At 45.8% G+C, this 25,687-nt stretch overlaps 1 non-coding gene and 2 pseudogenes across 2 annotated transcripts; 1 reads left to right on the top strand and 2 right to left on the bottom strand.

Annotated features, from left to right (window-relative positions):
- On the top strand, nucleotides 16,393-16,464 carry TRNAH-GUG. Its single transcript has one exon. It is a non-coding gene; the product is annotated as a tRNA-His (tRNA).
- LOC8084985 lies at nucleotides 16,950-18,964 on the bottom strand (annotated as a pseudogene).
- On the bottom strand, nucleotides 19,158-22,094 carry LOC8084983 (annotated as a pseudogene). The gene is made up of 6 exons (XR_002450438.1): nucleotides 21,874-22,094; nucleotides 21,664-21,742; nucleotides 20,653-21,128; nucleotides 20,377-20,567; nucleotides 20,173-20,305; nucleotides 19,158-20,017 (listed from the first exon to the last, which is right to left on the bottom strand). The product of XR_002450438.1 is annotated as an inactive receptor-like serine/threonine-protein kinase At2g40270 (transcript).

Raw genomic sequence — 25,687 nt, 5'->3', positions numbered from 1 at the left:
GTAACAATGGAGGCTAGCTTTGAATGGTTGGAGATTTTGAATTTGCGTGTGAGATCCCAACGCCATGAAGGGTTTAGATCAACCACTCTGTATGAATCGAAGAATGAGACTGACTTACATTGTTGTCCTCGACTATTAGATAGTATACATTAATAATCCACATATTAACAGCCTTGTTCGTAGAGAAAGAGAGAGACGATGTGTGCAAATCAGCAGAAGATCACCTTGTTTATTCTCTAATAAAATGAATCATTCATCAAAAGATTCTCAACTCAAGGCCCAAATATACATATACCTCAGTTAAGTAATATCTAAATTCTGTTTTTTTAGCATTGTGTCAACAAAATATTAATATGATCCATGATGATGACAATATTTGCTATATTTAAGCATGTTATGTAAGTCTTGCTTAATGATTACAAATCATAAGGTGATATTATCAATAAGCCTTGAAGCCTCTAAAGAAAGATGTTCTACTTGCCAATGCTAAATACTGAAGATTCAAGAGCAAAACTAAATGATGAAAAGGAGGAAAACTGCTCTGCAAAGTTTTTTCAAGAACAAGCCTGAAAGTATGGCTTTGCTAGGTGGGAGTTTCTTTGTACTAAACTGTAATTTCCTTTTACCTCAGTACCATTAAGATATTTATCATTCATTTTGGTGTAATAGGTGTACTATCAAAATACAGTACTCAAAAGGTCCACGGTATTGTATAATATTTTTGAGTCATATATACTGAAACTAATTAGTCACATACTGCTGCTAAGCGAAACTGCACAAATCAACCTATATCCCATCAGCTAGCGAATTATTTTGTATAGTAATGAACACCAATCGCTCCTATATATATGCTAGCTATTATGACAAAAAGTCACTTTGCATGACCCAAAACTGAAAGCTTAGTATGTAGGAACATGCATTCAGTCCTAACCTGAAAGCTAAATAATAAGAAAGAAAATTTAATACTGGTATAACAGACTGAAAAAATGCAACCTAAAACAAAACTGAGTTTGAAATTATGAATGGTCAGAGTGCACGGCTTAATACCAATCTCAGAGAATTCATGAAACCCTAGAGAGAGGAAAATTTTGAGGAACACTCAAATTCAATGATAGCATACAGACACAAATCAATTGTTGATTCTTCATAGGTTTGCACATACAATGACAGAAAAAATGAAGGTCGCTGGCCGTAGCTCGAGTCCCTTGGCTGTCAGCTACTACAACCTTCAAGTTCTTTTGCTTGCACAGCGGTTGCAAATTAGTTCGGTCGTATAGTACTTTGCAGTATGTCGGGCATTCTTGTGTGCGTTTGTTCCTGCTTGTGACTTGATAGCAGGACTTCACTCGCTATCCGTAAAACTCTGTTTCAACTTTGCTTAGTGAAATACTGGTGTGATGCTATTCGTGAAAAAAAAGACAACCTTCAAGCATTGGCAAACAAAATGATAACATGTGAAAGAACAAGGGACACACGGTAAAAGCATGACAATATCATAATATGTTTCACAAGGCATGACTCAAAAGTTCTCTAAGCTTACTTTATAACATATATTGCTTTCCTACCTAAAAATAGATGTGCAATTTTATTTTCTCTATGTACTTCTTATTGATAAATCTATTATCCATGCTCATTAGGCATAATCAACAATTTTTCATCAGCAAGTTGAGAACCTATCATGATATACACATAGAGATTAAAGGACACACTGTTTACCTCATGGCCATTATTCCCTCAAACACCTTCTGCGCGAGTCTGATGTTGCTGATGGAAACTTAAATTAAAGATAGTAACTCACTATCAGACAGAATATGATTTTAGCATTTTATAAATATAAATTAGCTGGACTAGCACCGTACAACTAGATAGATTTTCATTCGGCAATGAAATATATAGAAGCAAATTTAACAGATTTAGCTGAACGCACAAAGGCCCCGTCATTGTACAGTGCTGTCAACATACAAAAGATCTTTACTACAAACATACAACAAATGCTTTGATGTTCATGTACAAAAAGACTACAGCTTATATATGGAGGCCTAACAACATCTGACTGCTTTCGTGGTCAACCACCTGCATTAATTCACAGGATACACACATATTCAGGCTTTGTTTAGTTGTGAAAAGTTTTTGGATTTTGACACTGTAGCATTTTCGTTTGTTTGTGGCAAATATTATCCAATTATGAACTAATTAGGATCAAAAGTTTCGTTTCGTGATTTTACAGATAAACTGTTCAATTAGTTTTTTTCCGTCTATATTTAGTGCTTCATGCATGTGTCGTAAGATTCGATGTGACGAAGAATCTTAAAAACTTTTTGGTTTTTAGGGTGAACTAAACAAGGCCAGGAATGAAATGCATATGCGTCTAATGGTAGATCAGATAAGATTGAGATATCATCGGGCAAAAGAAACATATTACTAATAATAAAAATGTTGTTGCGAACTCGGAACTCTTATACACAAGAAAACATAGGGAAGGCAATACATTAACTTAGTCCCAGCTGAGTGTAGACATTATTTTAAACATATAGAAAGGCAAGAGAGTCACAACTGAGAGAAAACTAAACATTGGACCTAACTAATACCATGACATGATTGTAGCATTTCAAAGCCAAAATGCCACAGGATTCAGATCGTAAGATGCTTCCAGAGGCACCGTGTAGCATTGCACCGCAGTCTTGGCAGCCGTCAGGTCTCCATTCATGTCAGAGCTGAGAGAGAATGTCGTCAAACGACAACGTGAGGCTAGGGGGCCGTCTTCCAACTTGTATGCGTGATCGAGCTCTTCCCACTTCTCTGTGCGATGGAGCTCTTCACACTCCTCCAGCCACTTGCGCACAACTTCGGCATCCCCATTGCTGACGCACTCCACAAGACAGAACCTGCTTTCTCCCAAGTAGACTAGTGTAGTGCCTACATGATTCTCAGCTGGGTCCTTGCTTGACAGATTCTCCTTGCTGAACCACACATGTTTATCATTATCATTACCTACTAACCACCTGCAGCTGCAGAAGCAGAGGTGGCCGAAGGCGTCGTCTACGTCGTCTTTTGGGAGTCCAACAAAGACGTCCAGGCCATGGACAAAGTTTGCGCGGCCAGAGAATGGCAGCGACCACTCGACGCGGCCGGAGAACGGAAATCAATAAACCCCAATCCTCCCACAGCAACCCAACCCCTAATAATCCCAATCCCTCCCGCAGCCTTAACTAACCCGACAAATCCAGTATCCAAATCTGAATCGGGGGCAACAGAGAAGAAGAAATCGCAGGTACGCACCTACAAGAGGAATATGGTGCGGCGACGACTAACTATTAGCAGTTGATCGTGATGGGCAAAGGCGTCCGCGGCGGCGGAGGTCGGACACGATGAAGGGCTTGTGTCCTTCTTGTGGGCTATTATATTATATATAAGAAAGTTTTCGGAACTGTAGCACTTTCGTTTGTTTGTGGTAAATATTATCTAATCATAGACTAACTAGAGTCAAAAGATTCGTCTCGTGATTTACAGTTAAACTGTGTGATTAGTTTTTGTTTTCATCTATATTTAATGCTTCATGTATGTACCGTAAAATTCGATATGATAGAGAATCTTGAAAACTTTTTGGATTTCGAGGTGAACTAAACAAGGCCCTACACCAAAAGCGGGCTAGCGGGTAGAGGGCCACGTCGCCCGTTAGCTCGCAGCCGTTCGATCTGGCGAACTTGCGATGGCGGATCGGTTTGGCCTCTACCCGTTTCTTTGTCAACCCGACACCTCGAGAGCCGTCGAGCGAGCGGCGGCACGGGCGTCAGCCACCAGCGACGGCGCAGCCCCGCGGCGCGATTCCCTCCTCCAGTCCACCGATCCCGTTGCCCTTCGCCGTCCCTCCGCACCTCCCTCCTCCCCGGCAGGCAAGGCCGGAGCGGGCGATGCCGCCGGCTCTTGGCGCACCGAATGGGGTATGGGGGCGGGGATGGGTCCCCGTGCTCGCACGTTCTCCCCCGGCCACACCTCCTGCAGTCCTGCCCCGCCCTCCAGCCATCGTCCGCTGCCATCCTCTTAGCCATTCAGCTATGGGTCTCGCAGCCACGTCCTACACGAGCTTCCCGGCGGCGTCGCTCCGGCTGCCGGCGCATCCGCAGGCGCCTCTTCCAATCGGCCTACGGCAGACCCAGCGTCTGCCGGGGGCCACCACGCGCGCTCGATCTCTCCCGCCGTACGCTGGTCTGCGCCGCGCCTGTGATGTCGCGGCCCTCGCCGTCCTCCACCCCCGAACCGCCGCCGTCGCTTGGCCTTCCTCCTAGGAGGTCCGGCCACCCCTGCTCACAGAGCAACATCCCCTTCGGCTTCACACAGCTCAGCACGCCGCCATTGACCACCTCGCCCAGTGAGGCTTCGCAAAGCCCCAAATCCGCAAGACCATCAACAACCTCCTGCAGGTAGCTGTTGCTCTTCTTCCTCACAAATCTTTCTTGGAATCTTGCCATCGAGTAGCGTTTGTAGAGTGTTCTTCTGTCCATGTTCCTCTTCCTCAGAGCTGAGACTTGCTCTTCACCTCAGATGGAAAAGAAAATTCTGCTTTTTTCCCCTCCCAAGATTGCTCTATGCGTATAGATTCTTCCTATTTTGCTGTGTATGTACGCGGTTGCAATTCTTGAGATGGCGGAGTAGAAAAGGTAGCGCCTTTCCCTGCTTAAAGAAACCACGGGGAGACAGCTAGATTTTTTTTGGGGGGTTTCTTGATGCGCTGCTTGATCATCTAGTAGCTCAGTGGAGAACATCGCAGTGCTGTGCATCTGAAATTTAAGACAGGCGTGCTACAGGATATTCCTAGCAAAGGAACCACCTTGATTTCCTCCTGTGGCAGAGAGAGTAGGTGATATGTAACTATATATGCATCTAAGGCCCTGTTTAGATTGAAGATGAAAATTTTTTGGGTGTCACATCGAATGTGTCGGAAGGATGTCGGGAGGGGTTTTTAGAAACTAATAAAAAAATAAATTACATAGCTCGTCTGGAAACTGCAAGACAAATCTATTAAGCATAATTAATATGTCATTAGCACATGTGGGTTACTGTGGCACTTAAGGCTAATCATGGACTAATTAGGCTTAAAAGATTCGTCTCGCGATTTTCAACCAAACTGTGTAATTAGTTTATTTTTTTATCTACATTTAATGTTCTGTGTATGTGTCCAAAGATTCGATGGGATGGATGAAAATTTTTTGGGTGGGAACTAAACAGGGCCTAATAAGGGACCATGTTTAATTATGGAAGAAACATAGATAAAGACAACGAAAAAATTGAGCCACTACACTGTCTACACATAGCCAAGGTACCATGTTATATGAGAAACTGAAACATGGAAAACTAGTAGGGTACAAAATTAGTACTCTACACTACACATATATGCTCAGTAACTGTATCTCTGCATGTTACAGGAGCATGAAAGATTGATATATCAAACGAAGATTGTAGAAGCTGGAACGTATGTACTCTGGAGATAAACTTTCTCCCATTCCATCTGCTGATTTGGTAAATTCTTGAAATGTAATCCATATTGGCGTTTCATAAATACTAGGAATTGGACAGATAATACATTGCTGCAATTTAGCATTATATTCGACTATTCACTTCCAGATGTTTTCCAGCTACATGCCAGCTACAAAATTGGCGTTAATCAAATACATACATACTACAACAAACATTACTAGATTAGATGGAAAATGCAAGCCGAATGGATATCTGAATATTTGGAGCTTAGCTGATCAACCTTTCTAAATAGTTAAAAGTTTCAAGTACATGATACACCATGAAACCATGATTAGCAGCGTTCCTTTTTATTTGACTTTGCTGTGATTGTAAAGTGCAGAAAAAGACATCAGGTTTTTTCTATATATCGCTAGATTACATTCGATGAATCTATCTTCATTCATTTGTTGTTATAATGTTGTGGACTCGTGTGTGGGCCACCAGTATAGGCGTCGCCCCAAACAAGGCCTCAGCTCAGGCCGGTGCTAATAGGCTACTGCGGCAGGGAGGAGTTTTAGTAGATTGGTCTCTATTAGTAGATTGGTTTAATTATGCATGTAAGTGCGCCTGGACTATAAAGGGGCACCTTAGGAGATTGTAATAGGCATCGAAGAAGGAATAAACCTCCCTGTGTATCGGGGTGCGGTTTTACCCTTCGACGGTGGCGTTCGGCGTTTCAACCGCCGTCACCGAAGAAGCTCCCACCGCCGAGGTTCCTTGCTACCCTCTGTGTTCCAATTCCCAATTCAGCCTCCTCTCCACTCCCCCTCTATTCACCTCACCGCCGACGCCGAATCAATCTGGTATCAGACCTCCACGAGCGCATCGATAGCAATGTCCGGCGCTCCTCCTGATCCTGCGGCTATGGATGCGAAGCTGGACCGCATCTTGGGCTAGCTCACCACCATCAACAACAGGTGAACTCCTATGACGCTCACCTCGCCCGCATCGAGACCGGCAAGCCTGACCCCAGCAAGGGAAGCGACGGGGGCAACATGACTGGGGGCGAGGATGACCATCGTGACGATAGGGAGCACCACCGCGGCAGCGGCTCTATCCATGAAGATCAGGAGCTTGAGCGGGACCATGCCTGGGCTGACTTCCGCAAGCAGGCCCTCCGCGATCGCGAACGTTATCGTGAGGCGGTCCGTTACGACCGCGAGTTCCGCGGTGACCGCAACTACGGCTGGGGCAATTGCGACTTCGGTTGTGCCCGTGACTTCAACCGCGCCCGCGATGTAGATCGCGTTGCTCGTGACCATGATTACGGTGGTCGTGCCTTCGATCGCGACAGACGTTTCCGTGCTGACGCTGATGACCGCCGGGAACCCCTTCGACCGCCGAAGATTCAGTTTCCCAACTTCAATGGGGAGGTTGATCCGCTGACTTAGCTCAACAAGTGCGACAATTACTTCCGCGGTCATCGCGTTCCGGAGGATGATAATGTGTGGATGGCGCCGTTGCATCTGGACGACACTGCTACTGAGTGGTATTATCAGATGGAGCATGATTTCGCCATGGTCTCATGGCCGCGCTTTGTCGAGTTCGTCAAACTCCGCTTCAGACCGCCCATCTGCTCCCACTCCGTCGGTGAGATCAAGGCCCTGTTTTGTACCGGCACGGTGGAGTACTCGCGGTGCTACCTCGCCTTGCTCTCTCGCTGCGACCACCTCAGTACACGGACCAAGATCGATCTGTACACTGGTGGCTTGGGTCAGCCACTAGTTTCCGATGTGGAACTGTGGCATCTTGTCGACCTGCAGCATGCTATGAGCTTGGCACGGGCTTACGAGCAGCACCAAGTGGAGGCTTCCACCGTCAACAGTTCGGCGGCACCCAAGTCTTCTACACGTCGCGCCACCGCTTCATCTAGTATTGTAGTTCTGGTGCCAATCTGCAGGATGGCAAGACGAACGTGACGCGCTCTCGCTTTCACCGCCTCACGCAAGCTAAGATGTAAGAGAAGCGGCATAACGGGCAGTGCTATTTTTGTCTGGAGCCTTATTCCAAGGATCACAAGTGCGCCGCAAAGGGCATCTTCCTCATGGAGCTTGCGGAAGGCGAGGAGGACCCGCTCGGTGAAGACGTCACCAACCTAGAGATATCCTTACACGCCCTCACCGGCCTTGGGCCTGCTAATTCCATGATGTTGCAGGTGGTGATTGGTGGTGTTCAGCTCAAAGCTTTGGTTGACATGGCTTCCACTCATAGTTTCATCCACTTTGAGGTGGCTGCTCGTTTGGGATTGGTGGTCACCGAGCACGCTGGGCTCTTAGTGATGGTGGCCAACGGTGATCGGTTGCACAGCCCCGGCGTATGTCTCGCTACGGACGTCCTCATCCACGACTTACGCTTCTCCATCGACTGCTTCACTCTCGATTTGGGCGGGTTTGATCTTGTCATCGACGTTCAGTGGCTACATGATCAAATAGTCTAATATAAAATCTGCCATCCGGAGTCACGAGGAATGGGGGCAGCAGCGTCCTGAGTCACGGCAACTCATGGTCGCGGTCTCCGCGTGCGTGACCGCATGAGATGCGGTGCCGCAAGGCGGGAGGCGGGAGCGGAGGGAGGAAATGGGATGGGATGTGAAAACCTAGGGTTGCGTTATATACACTTTTAATGGGCTTGGGCTGTGTGGTGGTAATTTTGACCCATGAAGAGTTGGGTCGGGTTTAATTTACCCATGGGATAAAGGGTATGGGCAATGCATACCCTTACCCGCTGGGTAAGACTTTTGTCCCATTTATTTACCCATGGATGAAAAAATTAGCCATACCCTTGCCCTAATAGGGTTTTTACCCATCGGGTTTTGGGTAGAAATTGCCATCTTTACGTGATTCGTAGGCGCCTGCTGTCCGGGCGGTTTCAGGCCCAACATTCTCCCTCTACGACGACCTTCGGGTGGAGCACCAGCGTGATCCATAGGCACAGGAGCTGCAGGCCCAGTTGGCTGCTTCTACAGCGCCTGATGGCTGGTTGCTGGTGGATGACATGCTGCTGCACCGCGGGCGCCTTTTCGTTCTGGACGCTTCGGTCCTTTGGCTGCATCTACTGCTGGAGGCGCATGGCAGCCATGAAGGAGTGCAAAAGACTCTTCACTGTTTTTGGGCATCCTTTTATAATGCTGGTGCCCACCGATTGGTTCGTGACTTCGTTCGTGGCTCTGTGCTATTTGTCAACGGAATAAGACGGAGCATCTACATCCGGCTGGTTTGCTGTAGCTTTTGCCCATTCCAGAACATGTGTGGAGTGACATCGCCTGTTGAGGGCTTTCCACGGTTGGTGGAAAATCAGTGGTTCTTACTGTGGTGGATCGGTTTTCTAAGATGGCTCATTTCATTGCTTTAAGTCATCCATATTCAGCAAGTTCCGTGGCCCGTGCCTTCTTTGATAATATTGTGTGCCTTCATGGATTTCCCTGCTCCATTGTTAGTGACCGTGACACGGTGTTTACAAGCAGTTTTTGGGGAGAACTCTTTAAGTTAGCCAATGTCCGGTTACTGCGCAGCTCAGCATTTCATCCCCAAACTGATGGACAGTCTGAGGTGACTAAACGCATCATTGTGATGTACTTGCGGTGTTTAGCTGGTGATCACCCATGTTCTTGGCTTCAGTGGTTACCATGGGCAGAGTTCTGTTACAATACCTCCTTCCAGTCTGCTCTTCGTGCCACTCCCTTTGAGGTTGTCTATGGTAGGCCACCGCCGCCTCTTGTGTCTTATATGCCTGGTTCGGCCAAGGTGGCTGCAGTGGATCGACAGCTTCGTGATCGTGATGTTTTCTTGGCTGAGATCCGTGATAGGCTGCAGTTGGCTCAGGATCTGATGAAAGATCATCAAGACAAGACGCGTCGGTCAGTGGAATTTGCTGTGGGTAATTGGGTTTTGTTACGCCTTCATCACCGCACGGCTGTGGGCATTACTACTGCTTCGCCGTCCAAGCTTGGGCCTCGGTTCTTCGGGCCATACCAGGTGCTTGAACGCATTGGAGCAGTGGCATATCGTCTACGCCTTCCTCCCAAGGTATGCATTCATGACGTCTTCCATGTTGCTCTCTTGAAGAGGTTTGTGGGGGAGCCGCCAATTGCATTGGTTCCATTGCCTTCAATTCTTCATGTTCGGGTGGTTCCTACTCCAGCAGTTGTGATCCGTACTCGCCTCAACCGCAGACACTGGCACTTCTGGTTCATTGGAATGGCCGCACTCCTGCTGATGCTACTTGGGAAGCTGTAGAGGATTTCAAAGACCGCTATCCAGAGTTTCAGCTCACGGACGAACTGTTTGTCCGGGGGAGGGAAATGTTGTGGACTCGTTTGTGGGCCGCCAGTATAGGCGTCGCCCCAAACAAGGTCTCAGCTCAGGCTGGGGCTAATAGGCTGCTGGCTGTTTAGATAAGGCAGGGAGGAGTTCTAGTAGATTGGTTTAATTATGTATGGAAGTGCACCTGGACTATAAAGGGGCACCTTAGGAGATTGTAATAGGCATCGAAGAAGGAATAAACCTCCCTATGTATCGGGGTGGGGTTTTAGGGTTTTACCCTTCGATGGTGGTGTCTGGCGTTTCAGCCGCCATCACTGGAGGAAGCTCCCACCGCCGAGGTTCCTCGCTACCCTCTGCGTTCCAATTCTCAGTCCAGCCTCCTCCACTCTCCTCTCCGTTCACCTCACCGCCGGCGCCGCATCATATAACTATACTGATCATGTAAGCATGCGCTGCTCTGCATGGTTTTTTGTAAAATGTTAAGTGTGTCATACACTTCCTCTGGAACATATTAGAGGCACAAGATAAGATATAACTTGAACCTTTTTCTATGGAGTATTTTCCTTTTGTGAATCCCTGTGAAGTATTAAAAGATGACAAGCTAATCAAAGGTTATCTATGTTTTACTACTTCTTTCTGTGTCATACATGGCTCAGTGCATGAGCGATTCTGATGCTTTCATCACTTGTAGCTGTCTCTTTTCTCTTTTGCTTCAATTTATATCATCTTCAGTGCCTTTGTGCAGGATGTTCAGAGCAAGGAAAGCTTGCAGTCATCAGTACAAGGTGGTGCACCCGGAGGAGATTCTTAGAAGCTTGAAGTCATCACAGAGGATTGAACATATTCCAAAGTTCTTTCATCTCAATTTGTGTATTCTTGCTCCTTTCTTATAAAGATCTAAAAACAGAGTATGTAGTCCTTGCTTAATGCTTCATTCAACATGACAGGAAAAACCTTCAAGATTGGACAGATTGTCCAGGGCAAGGGTCATTTCACCAATGAAGCTCATGTTGCCGTCATTTATCTTATGTCCACAGGACATCGTGTCAGTGAATGATGCAGCTGCTCCAGGCCCTAATTCGCTAGGCTTGTTTTCAGTTTTGCTTTTGCTAAGTAACTATTTGATAGCACTTCTGTAAGCCATGATATTGCTCGAAATAAGAGGCTCATGTTGTTATAAGATGTTTAGTACGATTATTATTGACTATAACTTGTTCACTTGGCTGAAAAGTCGTAGATGAAAATACTGTTTGTTGATTTGTTGTGAGAGAAAAGCATTGTTGAGTGACTGATAAATTTGACGGATAAGCTTATGAATGCCTAGAATTGTTGACGGAACATATTAGCTTAATGCAAATAATAGCTTTTAGGCAGAATGCATTTTATATTCGTTTATGATCACTTATCACTTATGCATAAACATATGGGAACCAATAATCTTGAATAGGTTCCTGATACCCACTAAAGGCTTTTTTCATGGTTACCCGAGATTTTTTTTTATTACCCATCACTTTGGACACATGCATGAAGTACTAAATATATACCATTTATAAAACTAAAAATATAGCTAGAAAATAATTTGCAACACGAATCTTTTGAGCCTAATTAGTCTATGATTAGATAATAATTATCAAATAAAATGAAAATGCTACGGCTGTTAAATTTTAACATCCTCAACCAAATACCCCCTAAAATATGACCCATAATTCATCTGGGCAACGAAATATATTGAAGCGAATTTAAAGTTGAGCACAGAACAATAATCAGATGTCCACAAAAAAATAGCAATTAATGAAATCACTGAGCCATAAGCCATTATAAATAATTAAATATATAGTACAAAGCCCACAGTATTGTCAACATACAATAGATCTTTGGTACAAAACATACAACAAAATGCTTTGATGTTTCATGTACAAGTTTGTTTACAACGTTTGAGGCCTAACCACCTGACTTCTTTCGCGGCCAACCACCTCACATTCAGACTGGAGGAATTGAATGCATCTAACATAGATCAAATAAGATCAAGATTTCACTGCGCAACAGAAATATATTACTAATAAAGATGCTGCAAACTCTTATATTAGAAAACATAGCAAGGCAACACATTAACTTAGTCGCAGTTACACATCATTAAAACATATAGAAGTGAGAGTCACAACTGACAGCTGAATACTAAACATTGGACCTCATTAACACCACGACATGATTTTAGCATTTCACAGCCAAAATGCCACAGGATTCGCAAGGTAGATCGCCTCAGAGACTTCCTCAGGCACCTTGTAGCATTGCTCCACACAAGTCTCATCAGTCGTCAGGTCTCCATTGTTGTCAAAGCTGAGAGAGAATGTCGTCAAACGGTAAAGATACCTATGCTGCATGCTTCCCGACGCGCCATCCCCCTCATCCACATTCTGATGTAGCTCTCCACAATTGCCACCCCCGGCCTCATCCACACAATTCACCAGCTGATCACACTCCTCTAGCTGCATGTCGACAGTTTTGTCTTGTGTAGTGGAGACGCACTCCACAAGACAAAACCCAGGCTCACTTCCTCCCAAGTAGACGAGTGTAGCGCCTACATGATTAACTGGGTCCTTGAGCAACAGGTTCTCCTTGCTGAGCCTCACGTTTTCATCATCACCGCCTAACTTGCTGCAGAAGCAGAGGTGGCCATAGGTGCCTGGAACTCTTGAGAGCCCGACAAAGATGCCTAGAGCATGGACATAATTTGCATGGCCGGCTAATGGCAGCGAACAATTGGAGGATTGTTTCCATTCACTATTGACGATGTCGAAGGCGAAGGTGGCAGAATCGGTGCTGGCGAAGATGGTACATCCATCGGAGCCTACAGCAATGGAGGTGACGTCCATGCTCTTTATTAGCGGCGGCAGCGGGAGGTCGCACCACGACCACTCATGTTGTGGCTGCTTCATGGAGAACATCTTGAAGCTGTCCATGTCCAGAGCGAATAGCTCGTCGTCGCCAACGGTGATGAAGATGGGGAAATGCTGGACACAACAGCCCAGGGCCAAACCTGACGCCGAGCGAGCGGACGTCGAAGACGGGCAGGATGCATTCGGGCACCGGGGCATTGAAAAAGTCATTCCTGGTATGCGCCGCGATGATGTTAGTGCCAACGGCGGCGAAGAACAAGGGGTGACGACGCGTGGCCTCCAAGCAGATGCAAGGAGGCAGCAAGCGCTTAACAGGCACAGGCCCCGGCTGATGGTGATGGGGAGAGCGGGGCGGCAATGGCAACGGCAAGTTTAGCTTGCGGATGCTGTAGCCCCACGGCCAGTCATCAAAGATGAGGTAAAGGTGCTGCCCCGTCGTCGGCTCATCTGACGTACCGAGAAGACATGGCTTCCCCGCATCATCAATATCATACTCCCCTTTCCCTCCGGCCATGGCATCCGGATTCCGGCCTACACACACACACGAACCGGCGCGCAAATTAAAGACTAGGATCTGATTCGATTTGCCTTATCCCCCTCCTGCGATTCGAATACAAAGAATCTGAATCGATCGATCGGGGGTAACAGATCGAGAAGGAGAAGAAATCGCATGCAGGTACGCACCTCTACGTACGATACGACTAGAAGCGGATCGGAGGAGGAGGACGGTGCATGCGGCGGCGACTCACAATCGGCCGGAGTGGCGTAGGCGTTGCAGTTGATTGTATGTGTTGGGCTGCAATTGGGCGAGGGCGTGGCGTACACAATGCGGCGGCCAAGGAATATATATATATATATATATATATATATATATATATATATATATATATATATATAATATACCCGTCCAATGCAATCCGACCATTGGCGCCTCTTTCCGCACGGCTGCGAGAGCCGTCCGTGTTCCATCGTGCCCCACCCGTTCCAGGGCAGAGGAATTTCATTGTGTGTAAACATGCATGAGTTTGTTTGCATAACATCTCATTGTGTATAAGATCGATCTGGACTTTATTTTCGACTCTTCCAAGAAATAAATACTTCCATTCAGTGGAAACTAGATCTATTATTAAATTCGATTTAAGTGGGAAGCTCTGGGAAGTGACTAGATTAGCCTTATGTGGCCAACACCCGACTCGATGCACATGCAATGGATGCGCACAAGAAATAGGCTGAAACTGAGACTGAGAGCACGATTTACAAAGGTTGCCAGCAAATAAATCACGCAAGACGAAGAGCCTGATCGATCTCCTCCTCTATATCGAGCACACATCAGACGGAGAGGGACGCGAGAAAGCTTGCTTGCTTCTTCATATATAAATCTCAATGGCAGAGGAGAGGAGAGGAGAGGAGAGGAGAGGAGGCTGGTATGTAGGACAGGAGGGCCAACATCCGATCCACGAAGAGGAAGACTGATGAGCGGCTCAGATCAGCACCATGCATGTAGAGAAGAATTGGAGAGGCCGGGTTGCTGCTGGGCCCAGTGACGGAACTAGGGGGGCTAGCAGGGGCCATGCCCCCCTAACTCCTAAAACTTTCTTTAAAAGTATATGCAAAGTTAGTTATTTTTAAGTGATGGAGCTTAAGCCAAGTGTAATCTTCATGTATATCTTCTATACTCGCCCCCCTCTATATATTTGCTCTGGTTCCGTCTCTGGCTGTGCCAGACGACTCTCCGGTCCAAGCGCGTCGATCGGTGGGCTGCGGGAGAAGAGGTGGGCGATCGATCATGCTGGTCGCGCTTGCATTGTGTGGGTGGGGAGCGGATCGGGAGAGAAACCGATGGAGGCGGCGGCGGAGTTCACGGCGCTGGTGGAGCAGGTACGGGGTGAGGGATGTGATCAAAAGGCCGCTTAATTGTCTTGTGTCGCAGCCGCGCGCCCAAGTAATTTAAGGTCGTCCTCCGCTTGTGGCCTCTCTCGACCTCCGCCATCCTGCAGCCTTCCAAGCTCACACTCCATCCAGTACCAGGCCACAAGGCCATAACAAAAGAAAAGAGACAGAGTGAGACGGAGGAACACAGACGAGGACATCATATCCTCCGTGAGTCGATCGTGACGCAAATGAGACGGCTCTGTCTTTGGTCACCCCAAAATCAGACAACGTAACATCAAACCAAACACCCCTAAAAAAAATATATACGAAGCACGAGTACAAATTATTTTTATAGTAGTGATTGACTGGCTTGCATGGATCTGGCTAGCCACGACACAACATGACTAGTGTGGTGCTACTGATGAAAGTTCAGTTCTGTAGCTTTGAAATAAGTAGGAGACCAGGGACGAAACAAGTGAACGAGTGAAAGGTGATGAACCAAAGGATAGAGCTAAAAGTAAAGGAAAAAGGGTCAAAGTAATTGATAGAAGAATAGAGGTGTGAGTGAGGGGTGATGGATCCCGAGATATGAGGACGCGGGGGGGGGGGGGGGGGGGGGGGGGGGGGGTGGTTCATACTTTATTATTAGGTATATGTAAATAAATTGGATCTGATCAAGATTTCTCTCTTTCAGTCTGTGCTAAGTACCATTAAGGCACGCGAAATTTTAGCATAAAAAAATATATGTTGCGAAAATGCGTACTGCACTCCCCAACGACACAGTGAATTGGGAACATTCTCACTCGGTGTCGTGAGAGGTCAGGCAACAGTGAACAACGAGCTCAGTGGTGGGTGAAAACAGTAAATGCGCTCTCTCTCTTTCTTAATGGCGGCACCACTCCCCTTTTATAGGGCCCGGAAACCGACCTAAGACAATTACAGAAATGCCCCGTGACGGTGGGGGAATATCCCAGTATATTCCTATTTTACAGTCTACTGGCCCTAAGTCATTTCTGTAATTTCACACTACGAGCTTCTCACGTGTCCCTCGCCTGAGGCTTCAGCCTGCCGAACGCTTGGATCCTCCGCCCGATCGCCGATCCTCCAGCACTTTTACGTCGGAGGTCCCCCAGCCTGGCCTTGCCGGAGGTTCGCCGGCCTCGCCATCGCAGGAGGTTCCTTGGCATTGACGCGCCGGAGGTTCGCCCCCCTCCGCCGCGTCCTTCGCCCTTCCTTCGGCTATCCTCCGCCACTGTAAGGCCCGAAGGTTCACTCCTTCTCCGCCTGCAGTCCTCCGCCAGTGTCTCAGCCCCTGCATTTGCTCAGCATCACAAAAGACGTGTCAGCATTAGTCTTCCCTAGGATCCTCCGCACATATTTGAGCGAAGGTCCCCTGGGTGAAGGATATCCTCCGACGCTGCCAGGGGGAAGGATGCAGACAGCCCCCAACAATATGGGCTTACACCACAATGCCAATATATATGCATGCTATTGTTTTCGTCAAACCCTACCTCTATGAGCACTTTCGATCGACTGAGTTGGCAGATCTCGAGATTCACAAAATCATCAGGACGTCGCCTACCAGCATAGCACCATTAAATCCTAGAATAAATTTAGAAAACTTGAACACTTGTGTCAAATCGAGGAATTGAACCCAGGTAGACAGGTTCCACCAAAAAAAACCTAACTAGCTGATTTTATGATCAGTTCGTTGTAATATGATTTGTTTCCACAGAGTCCTAATAACTCCCAGCATGTGTGCCATAGTGTTCCTCGCATGCAATGAATGATTTACGCGCGCACATGATTCCATTCAAATAACGGCTCTACAACGCCATGCCAATAAAGTGGCTGTAGTTTAGTGGTGAGAATTCTACGTTGTGGCCGTAGAGACCTGGGCTCGAATCCCAGCAGCCACATGTTTGTTTTTATATTTTTTTTCTGCCAACAATATCTCGGTTTTTCTCCTGCCAACGTATTTCGGTTTTTCGCTGCTAATATTATTTCGTTTAGAAGTCTGCCAAAAATATTTGGTTTTTCCTTGCCAACAAGGGTTCTGCCAACATTATTTCGTTTCTTTTTTTCCTTGCCACAAACAGCATTTCGTTTAGGAGGATATATATAAAATATTTTGTTTTTTCTTTTTTTTTCTTTGCCAACAATATTTTCTCGACACACACATATTTGCGCCCTCCTAGGCCGCACACATATATGTGCGTTTGGGATAAATTTCTTATGAGTTTAAAGAAAGATGGAGAGGGAAGGTGCTAAACTATTAGAGAGAGTTTTTTTTTTCTTATTTTGCTTAAATATATTAAGGATGGCAAAAATTGGATGGCAAAATGTTGGAGTTGCTCTAATATATGCATGCATAATGAAAGAACGAGATCGACTTTACTTATTATTTTGAGAGGTCCAATAATATATCTAGGAAGAAGAAGAGGAAGAGACATGCATGTGCACGCATGCATGACGAAATGAAATGTTTGTTTCTACTGCGGGTTGGGTGGCCTGGAGTTTGCAGCGGAGACCCTGGATCCCCATTCGAGGAGCTCCTTGCTGGTGTCGTCCTTGTGCGCCACCACCTCGATGAAGCAGAGGGAGTCTTTCTTGTGGTCGCCGGTGGCCGTGGCGATGGCTGCCGTGAGCTCTTCCTTTCTTGATGACGTTGTAGGGCCCGTCGTGGATCTCCACCTCGATGGTGTAGCCGCCGTTGTTGATGAGGAAGATGATGCTCCGCTGGTCGCACCGGAGCATCGTGGACACGTCCTGCGCCGTCACCTGGAAGCTGCCGTCGCCGATGCAGGCGACGACGCGCTTGTCCGGGGCGCCCTGGGCGTAGCCGAGCAGCGCGCCCACGGACCAGCCGATGGAACCGTACTGCATCTGGAACTCGTACCCGCATCCCTGTGGCAGCCTGAGCTTCTGGCAGTTGAACCACGAGTCTCCCGTCTCGGCGATGACGGCGCTGTCGCCGGTGAGCATCCTCTGGATGTGCTTGAAGAGGACGTTGACGTGGAGGGGCTCGCCGGGCTGGCACTCGGGCGGCTGCCCGTCGGGGACGAAGATCCTCCGGTAGTTGTCGTAGGCGGTGGTGTTGGCGCGCACGCGCTTGGCCAGCGCCGCCAGGAAGTCCTTCATCATGACGCAGCCGAAGGTGGGGCCGCTGCCGACGGTGACGCGGTCCGGCTGCACCACCACCGCCTTGTCCTTGTTGAGCAGGAACGAGTAGCCCACGGAGCTGTAGTCGTTGAAGATGGGGCCCGCGAAGAGGTAGGCGTCGGCGGACTCGACGATCTCGGCGCAGAAGGCCGTGCTCACGGCGCCCCAGTAGGTGCCCAGGAACCGCGGCAGCGTCTCTGGCACCAGGCCCTTGGCCGACGAAGGCGTCGCCGGCCTTGGCCACGCGCAGCTTGGGGCCGGCCACCATGACAGGCTTCACGGCCTTGTCGAGGAACGCAAGGGTGGACTCCACGGCGGCCTCGAGACCCATCAGGTTGCTCGGCCTCGGCGCCAGCAAGTACGGCACTGGGTCCGTTGCGAATGTGGGGTGCGGCAGCCCCGGCAGGTTGCAGCTGACGCTGATGTAGACGGGCTTGCTCTCCCTGAGCTGAGCGCCGTGGAGATGGCCCTGTCCATCTGCTCGTGCGCGTCCTCCAGGTTGTTGACGACGGCCTGGTGGCAGGTGACGGGCTGGAAGCACCGGAGCTCCTGCGAGAAGTCCGGGAGGCCGATGGTGTGGTGGAGGATGCGGTTGGTGCCGTAGTCGTTGGAGTTGGGCCCGCCCACCACGCACACCACCGGCAGGTTCTCGCTGTAGGCGCCGGCGATGGCGTTCAGCACGCGTACCCGTCGGCGGCGTACCCGGCGTTGAGCTCGTTGCAGCAGCCCACCACGCGGAGGCCCGGCTCCGCGATCAGGTGGTCCAGAAGCGTCAGGTTGAAGTCCCCAGGGACGGCGAACACGTCGCTCACGCCCACCTGCACCAGGCGCCGCGCGAGGTGCCGGCCCAGCGTCGCGTTCGGAGGAGGAGGAGGAGCCCCGCCGCCGGTGGACGACGACGACATGATGGAGCCCGAGCCCGGAACGCCGTTCGCCGCGGGCCTGTGCCCGTCCAAGGACACGATGCCGCTCGTGTCCATGGAAAGAATCGAGGATGGATCGCTCGGAGTCGGAGGAAGGAAGGTCACCTCGCTCGATCCGAACGAGACGGATGCATGGATAGATCGATTTGGTTCCTATTTATAGGATCGGATCGGAGAAGCTAAGGATCGAGCAAGGGACGACGACCGACCAAATTAAGCGCAGCAGGACGTGTGTAGCAAGTCAAGGATGATCCTGATTGACTTGTGTACCACGACGCTAGGCTAGCTGGACGTAATTACTCGTTTCCTCTCTCGACTCCTCCATTTGTGCGTTATTACAGGATTCTCTGCCATGGAAAAATCAATTCCTAGAATTTGTGTCAGTTAAGGTCTTTTGATTTTGGTTTTGGAAGCAAGTCAAAACGAACCAATCACCGCAACTAATTCAATCAATCGCCTAAGAAACGACCAGATTTTGGTGTACAAAAATAGAGGTAAATGAATGATACATATATACTCAAGTAGTGTATTGGAAGACAGCCTTTTCCCTTTTTGCTGCTTTCTCTGTTAGTCTGCTATGATGATATATACAGTACATATACACATACGCAATGGTACCAAGGAAAATGCAAAAGCAAACCTCTAATACCACAAGCAACTCTGCTTCAGGCTCCGCAACCACAACACAATAAACCAAACCAAAGAATTGCCAATCACAGCGGGAGGAGACTGAGGATGAATCACTACGTTCAGACGGTGGTTTATTTCACCATGATCAGCTAGCTAGCTTCAGAAGACATGATCTCCAGCTCCGCCCACCAGAGCGGCGACACCTTTGGAGTCGCTCCCTCAGGCCCCAGCGCGGTGATCTCCTTCATCCTAGCAGCCACCTGTACCATCCGTGGTCTCTTCTTCGGGTCCGGGTCCACACAAGACCTTGCAACCTCGCACATTGCGTGCGCGGCTTCTTGAGGGAACGAACCGAGGCTCGGGTCAATCAGCTCCGCAAGGGGCATGTTGCCATCGAAGTAGAGAGATGCCAACTGCTCCAATGAAACCCTGTCTTCCTCTTCGGAGTAGGCAACTTTTCCGGTTAGTATCTCCAGCAATAGCATGCCATACTGATGCACCATGACATCTATGTCTGAAACTGAGGAGAACTCATCGTCAGTGCTTGAACTGGAATCAGATCCCTTGGTGCCAGTGTCCCTCCAGAAATCAAGGTCTGAGACCTTTGCAGCAAAGTCATCAGTGAGGTATATAGTGCTTGAGTCAAAGTTCCTCGGCACAACAGGTGGATTCAGCTGGTGCATGTGCTCCAGACACTAAGCTATCCCCATCGATATCCTCAGTCGTGTCGCCCAGTTCAGATTATCAGCTTCTCTAACTGCAATACAAACAAACATGTTGTCAGGTGGGTGTACTGTGATATATTTTCCACCAAAAATACGAGATCCAGATAACTGAAATCATATTGCCTAGCTTATGGCGAATGAACGCACTGCTACGGACAAAGTTTTGATGTTTCTGGAAGTCACTTACCATGGAGATGCTCAAAAAGCGTTCCATTTGGAGCATATTCAAAAACCATTGCTCTGGTAAAAGGTTGATCTTCCTCACAATAGCCGAGTAGATTCATGAAATTCTTGTGGCTAACTTTGGATAAACTTGTGATCTGATCAAGCGATGGAGATTCAGTTATAAGTGTGGATTCTACAAGAATAGATGAGGTAAGTAGCATGCTACCTTCTTCCTGTAGTGGGATTCACATTCTTTTGACCAATCCTTCACGGATGTTACTGAGCTTGACACAACTGCTATTTCAACTCCACTCGATAATGTCCCCTTGTACAGCATGCAGCTAGGAGTAGAACCAACTATGTTGCTAAAGTCCTCACAGGCTGCTTCCAGCTCGGATCGTTTCAACGCAGGTACACCTGGAACATGAGTATCGTGCCATGGTGTAAGTTCACACTGAAATAGAACAGCATAAGGAATGCACACAAAACAGAAAGAAATTACCTGTTACGAATGCCCGTTGCAGTTGCCCGCTTAAACCTGTGGCCCATGGCCTCACAGTGCCCACCTTCTTAACTCGACAGTACATAACAGAAGCTGCAGCCATGACAACAAACACTGCACTCCCTGCAGCGACCAAACTGTAGTTTCTCGAGGAATGTTTATGTGGTGGAGAGATGGAAGGTGAAGAGCTAATAAGCAGTCGGGGAGGGGCTGCCAATGGATGAAGAGATCCTGAAGAAGATATTGCAGGTGCAGAAGCAGATGGTGATGGCAAGGCTTTAGGTGCAGAACTAAAAGGCGAGGGTGATGGAGCATGCATTTTATGTCGATGATGTTTTGGTCTGTGCGGGCGTTCATTTGTCTTTGGCTTCTTCTGATTAGGATTAGGATTAGGAGGAGGAGCGTGTGTAGGTGGTTGGGGATGCTCGTTTTTACCACTCTGCAGCAATCTTCTAGCCTGCGCATTTCTGGAGTCTCTGGTACGAAAATGAAAATTAATTGCTTTGAAAATAAAACACAAGAGAAGAATGCAAAACAGCATTTGGTGAAATGGAGTTGAGAAAGCTGCATTGATATAACTTCATAATCATATATTGCCAGTGCTAGCCTATGGTATGCAACAGTACAGATGATACTCCATATCACCATATAAACGGTGCCCAAATTCCAGCACATGATGAATTCACACAGCTTTGTAGGCATATTCTCGATAAAGTAGCAAATTTGCTGATACTACTGTTATGATGCTCCTTCGATTAGCGAGGAAATCAAAGTATACCCCGCATGCGCGTCTCACCAACCCAACCCGTTGATTGATAACCTGGCATTTAATCAGCTCTTAAGCTCCAATACACTGTAGGTATCGCAACAATCAGGAGGTAAACATGCATATTCCATGTATACTGGTTGTCCGGATCAAATTACGAAGAATGGCCAAGCTGCTAGAAATAGAAAGCAACAAGAAAGAAAAGAAAAGAAAAGACAAGCAACTGTCACCAACCATTCACTCACCCAAGAATGAGATGAGCAGCAGCAGGCTGCCTGCTCCACTCGTCCTCGTGGGCACCGATTCCTCCTATAACTCCAGTCGCTGCACGGCCCAAAGTCCCAAACCAATCCATGAGGGCAGTCAGTCAGCATCAGTAGAAACAAAAACAAAAACAAAAACAAAAACAAAGCAGACTAGTAAGAAAGGGGAAACCAAAATCTGAGGTCACCGACCTGCACTACCGCGGGCGAGCAGCAGCAGCAGCAGCCAAGAAAGAGAAGCCAGCGGCAGAAGAATCCTGAGCAGCAAAGGCGGCTCCATCTGGCAACGGCGACAGGTGAGGAAGGAGCAAGAAGAGGAAGAGGAGGAGGGGAATGATGAGAGATCTGCGGCGATATGATTCTGACTGACCGGTAGGAAGCTACGCGTGAATGCTAGCCAAGGCGAAGGGGAAAGGGGAAAAAACAAAACAAAAAAACATGAAAAGGCAGCACTTTTTTATTTTGATTTTTTGAGGACAGGGACAGGGACGCGGCCAAACGAAGGAAGAAGAAAGCGACCGCACAGCTTGGCAGCTATCGCATTTTTCTTTGGCCTTGTTTAGTTCCTCAAAAATTTTATAAAATTTTCCAGATTTTCTGTCACATCGAATATTTAGACGTATGCATGGAGTATTAAATATAGATGAAAATAAAAATTAATTACACAGTTTGGTCGAAATTGACGAGACGAATCTTTTGAGGCTAGTTAGTACATAATTGGACAATATTTATCAAATATAAACGAAAGTGCTACTATTCCTATTTTATAAAATTTTTCGGAAGTAAACAGGGCCATGTTTCTATTTCTATAGGCGTGTCCATCCATTTTCTTGATCATTTCCTTCTTTCCTTCCACAAGCGAGCGTGTGTCGTGTGGATATGCCGGCGCAAACCAAAGATATTTGCACACACACCTGTTGGCTTATCTTATAAGCTATATATTTTTTATCAGTCGACCAGCGAACAAGTAATGATGGATTTAATAGAAGATATTAAGATTGTTTAGTTAAAATTAAATAAGGCTTTGTTTAGTTCACCCCAAAAACCAAAAACTTTTCAAATATAGATGAAAACAAAAACTAATTGCACAGTTTACCTGTAAATCATGAGACGAATCTTTTAAGTCTAGTTACTCTATGATTGAACAATGTTTGTCAAATAAAAATGAAAGTGCTACAGCATAAAAATCTAAAAACTTTTTGATCTAAACAAGGGCCTAATATGATGCACAAATTCAATGATGGTACATATTGGATGGATGGTGTACATGTTGGATGGATCTAAACAAGTCTAGTTACTTCACTGTTTACTGAAGGATGCAATTCTCGTTTTTTCCAAAAAGGCAAATGATCTAAAGCTTTATGAAAGTTATATAAAAAAAGTAGTAATATTTTTTATATAATAAAATAAATATCATTAAATTAATTGTAAAATATATATATTTTAGTAACATCTAGTTGGAGAAATAAATGTTCATATTTTTCACTTTAAATTTGGTCAAACTTATGTTATTCAACCTATATGTTACGTTTTTTAAGGTCCACATGAAGATTGTTGCTCTTGCTCGGCCTTGTTTAGTTCTCAAAATTTTTTCAGATTTTCCGTCACATCGAATCTTGCGGCACGTGCATAGAGCACTAAATATAGATTAGATAAATAACTAATTGTATAATTTGCCTGCAATTTGCGAGATAATCTTTTAAGCCTAATTAATCCATGATTGGATATAAACGAAAGTGCTACGGTACCCAAAACCAAAAATTTTCACTAGGCCTTCTTTAGTTCACCCCCAAAAAACAACACATCGAATCTTGCAACACAAGCATGAAGTATTAAATATAGTCAAAAATAAAAACTAATTACACAGTATGATTATAATCGAGAGATGAATCTTTTGAGCCTAGTTAGTCTATAATAGAAAAGTTTTCTTTTCTGCAACCTGAACAAGGCCTAAACAGTGGCGGAGGGAAGGGGAGGCTGAGGGGGGCCTGGCACCCCCAAGAAATGGAATCATCGAGATAGGAGCTAGTTCCTGGATTGAGAGAGTTCTGCCCAATGCCTAAATTGGATGGTGGATCTTCAGCTTTAGCGAGTTCACTCGTAGAAATGTCCGTTCTTTCCTTTGAGTACACCCAGTAATTAAATGCTTAATTGTCTAATTAGTTAGTTAAAGATATTATATGTGCTAACATTTTTATTCTTATTTCACATTAGTCTCTAATAGTTTCTTATACATATAAAATCTAGATCTTTCTAATATTTTCTTATATCTTTTATTTTTATTATTGTCTATCAAACATTAGTTTGTCCCCTACCACACACTCTAATTAGCTAGTCAATTGAAAATCAGTGTTTACCTTATTTAATCCTTCTAAATTGATCTCCAACAATGGGATCTATATTATTTAACATTAGTCTTTCTATTATCTCTCTTATCTCCTATGTTTCTATCATTATTCATCTAAAGTCTAAATGGCCATTTAGCCCATGTACTCAACTTTTAAACACTAACAATGAAATGGTGTTTTTGTTTAACCTTCTATTTAAATGATCATTTTACTCATTTAAGTGATCGTTTTGTCTGAGGTTAAACAATATGTAACTGATTGTTTGCCATTTGATGTTAGGATCTAGTACTAATTAATTTTGCCCCATTTAATTAGTTGTTTTTATTGTGGTTCTTTTTCTAGCCAAAGAAATAGATTGATCAGGTGAAGGCTAGAGGCTTGAGACTAATTAAATTTCTCTTTATTTTTCTAGTTTTTCTGTTTTTCTTTTACTGCGACGCAAACGTTTATTTTGGTGCTATATACATCTTTGCCATGTAATATTTTTACACATATAATTGTTCTTAGTTTGCATGGTCCTCCTGTGTTCAAATCCTGGCTCCAACGAAAGCGATACAGTATGGTGCAGCAATAAATTTAGAACGCTAGACGCCTTAACCGTTGACCATGACTAGCAACCGTATGTCGCTAATGCAATGCAGTGGACCCACCCGAAGTATCTAAATTTTCTAGGGTGGAAACAAATGACCGATGACTCGATTCCAAATTGCTCACTAGATCTGTGCACTTTTTAATTATTGTAGCTAGTCATTTGCCTGTTGCGAAAGGGCTTCAGACTCAAGTCTAAAAACCAGGTAAAAAATTCACTGCTCGAAAGAGGCGGTTGTAAGCAATATCTAGAGTAATTAACGGAGTACTATCTTGGTCCTAAAATAACTACATAGTCTGAGGCGTCAATTTTTTTTAAGTTTGATAAATATATAACAAATTGTACTAATAACTATGGTGCATAAAAATTATCATTAATAAATCATGTATGATCTTATTTAAAGATATAAATATTAACAGGATTTTCTCAGAGTTAGTTAAGCTCCTTGAAATGCGAGATGATATAGAATTTTGGGACTGAAAAGTAGTATTCGATTAGGATAAGGAATGGTAGAAGTAGAATCCTAGGCTCATGAGTATTAAGGTTGTCTCCAATAGAAGATTCATTTGGAAACTCGAATTTAAAATAAATCTCCAACGCAATACCTATATTGTCTTTTAAGGCTTGTTGTTGGAGAAGATTAAAAATAGGTATAGAATTTTTTACTTGTAGCGCTACCGAAAGATAAATAGATCTTATATTTTAGGTTACGATTATTGGAGATAGTCTAAGCTCCTTAAGATGCTGAGCTTATATTATGTAAACTATGTAGAAGACGTGCGACGGGACGGTTTTTATCCAATCCAACCAGGAAAGCAGCAGTTGCTTCACTTCTAGGCCTTGTTTAGTTCTTGAAAAAAATTCAGATTTTGGTACTGTAGCATTTTCATTTGTTTATGATAAATATTGTCCAATCATAAACTTACTAGGCTCAAAAGATTCGTCTCGTAAATTACAGATAAACTGTGCAATTAGTTTTTGTTTTCTTCTATATTTAGTGCTTTATGCATGTGCCACAAGATTTGATGTGACGAAAAATCTTAAAAAGAATTTTAAATTTCGAACTAAA

This window comes from Sorghum bicolor, chromosome 2, assembly GCF_000003195.3.
Source record: "Sorghum bicolor cultivar BTx623 chromosome 2, Sorghum_bicolor_NCBIv3, whole genome shotgun sequence".
Classification (NCBI taxonomy): Eukaryota; Viridiplantae; Streptophyta; class Magnoliopsida; order Poales; family Poaceae; genus Sorghum; species Sorghum bicolor.
The sequence above is the reverse complement of the archived record's forward strand: the minus strand, read 5'-3'. Positions and strand labels throughout refer to the sequence as shown.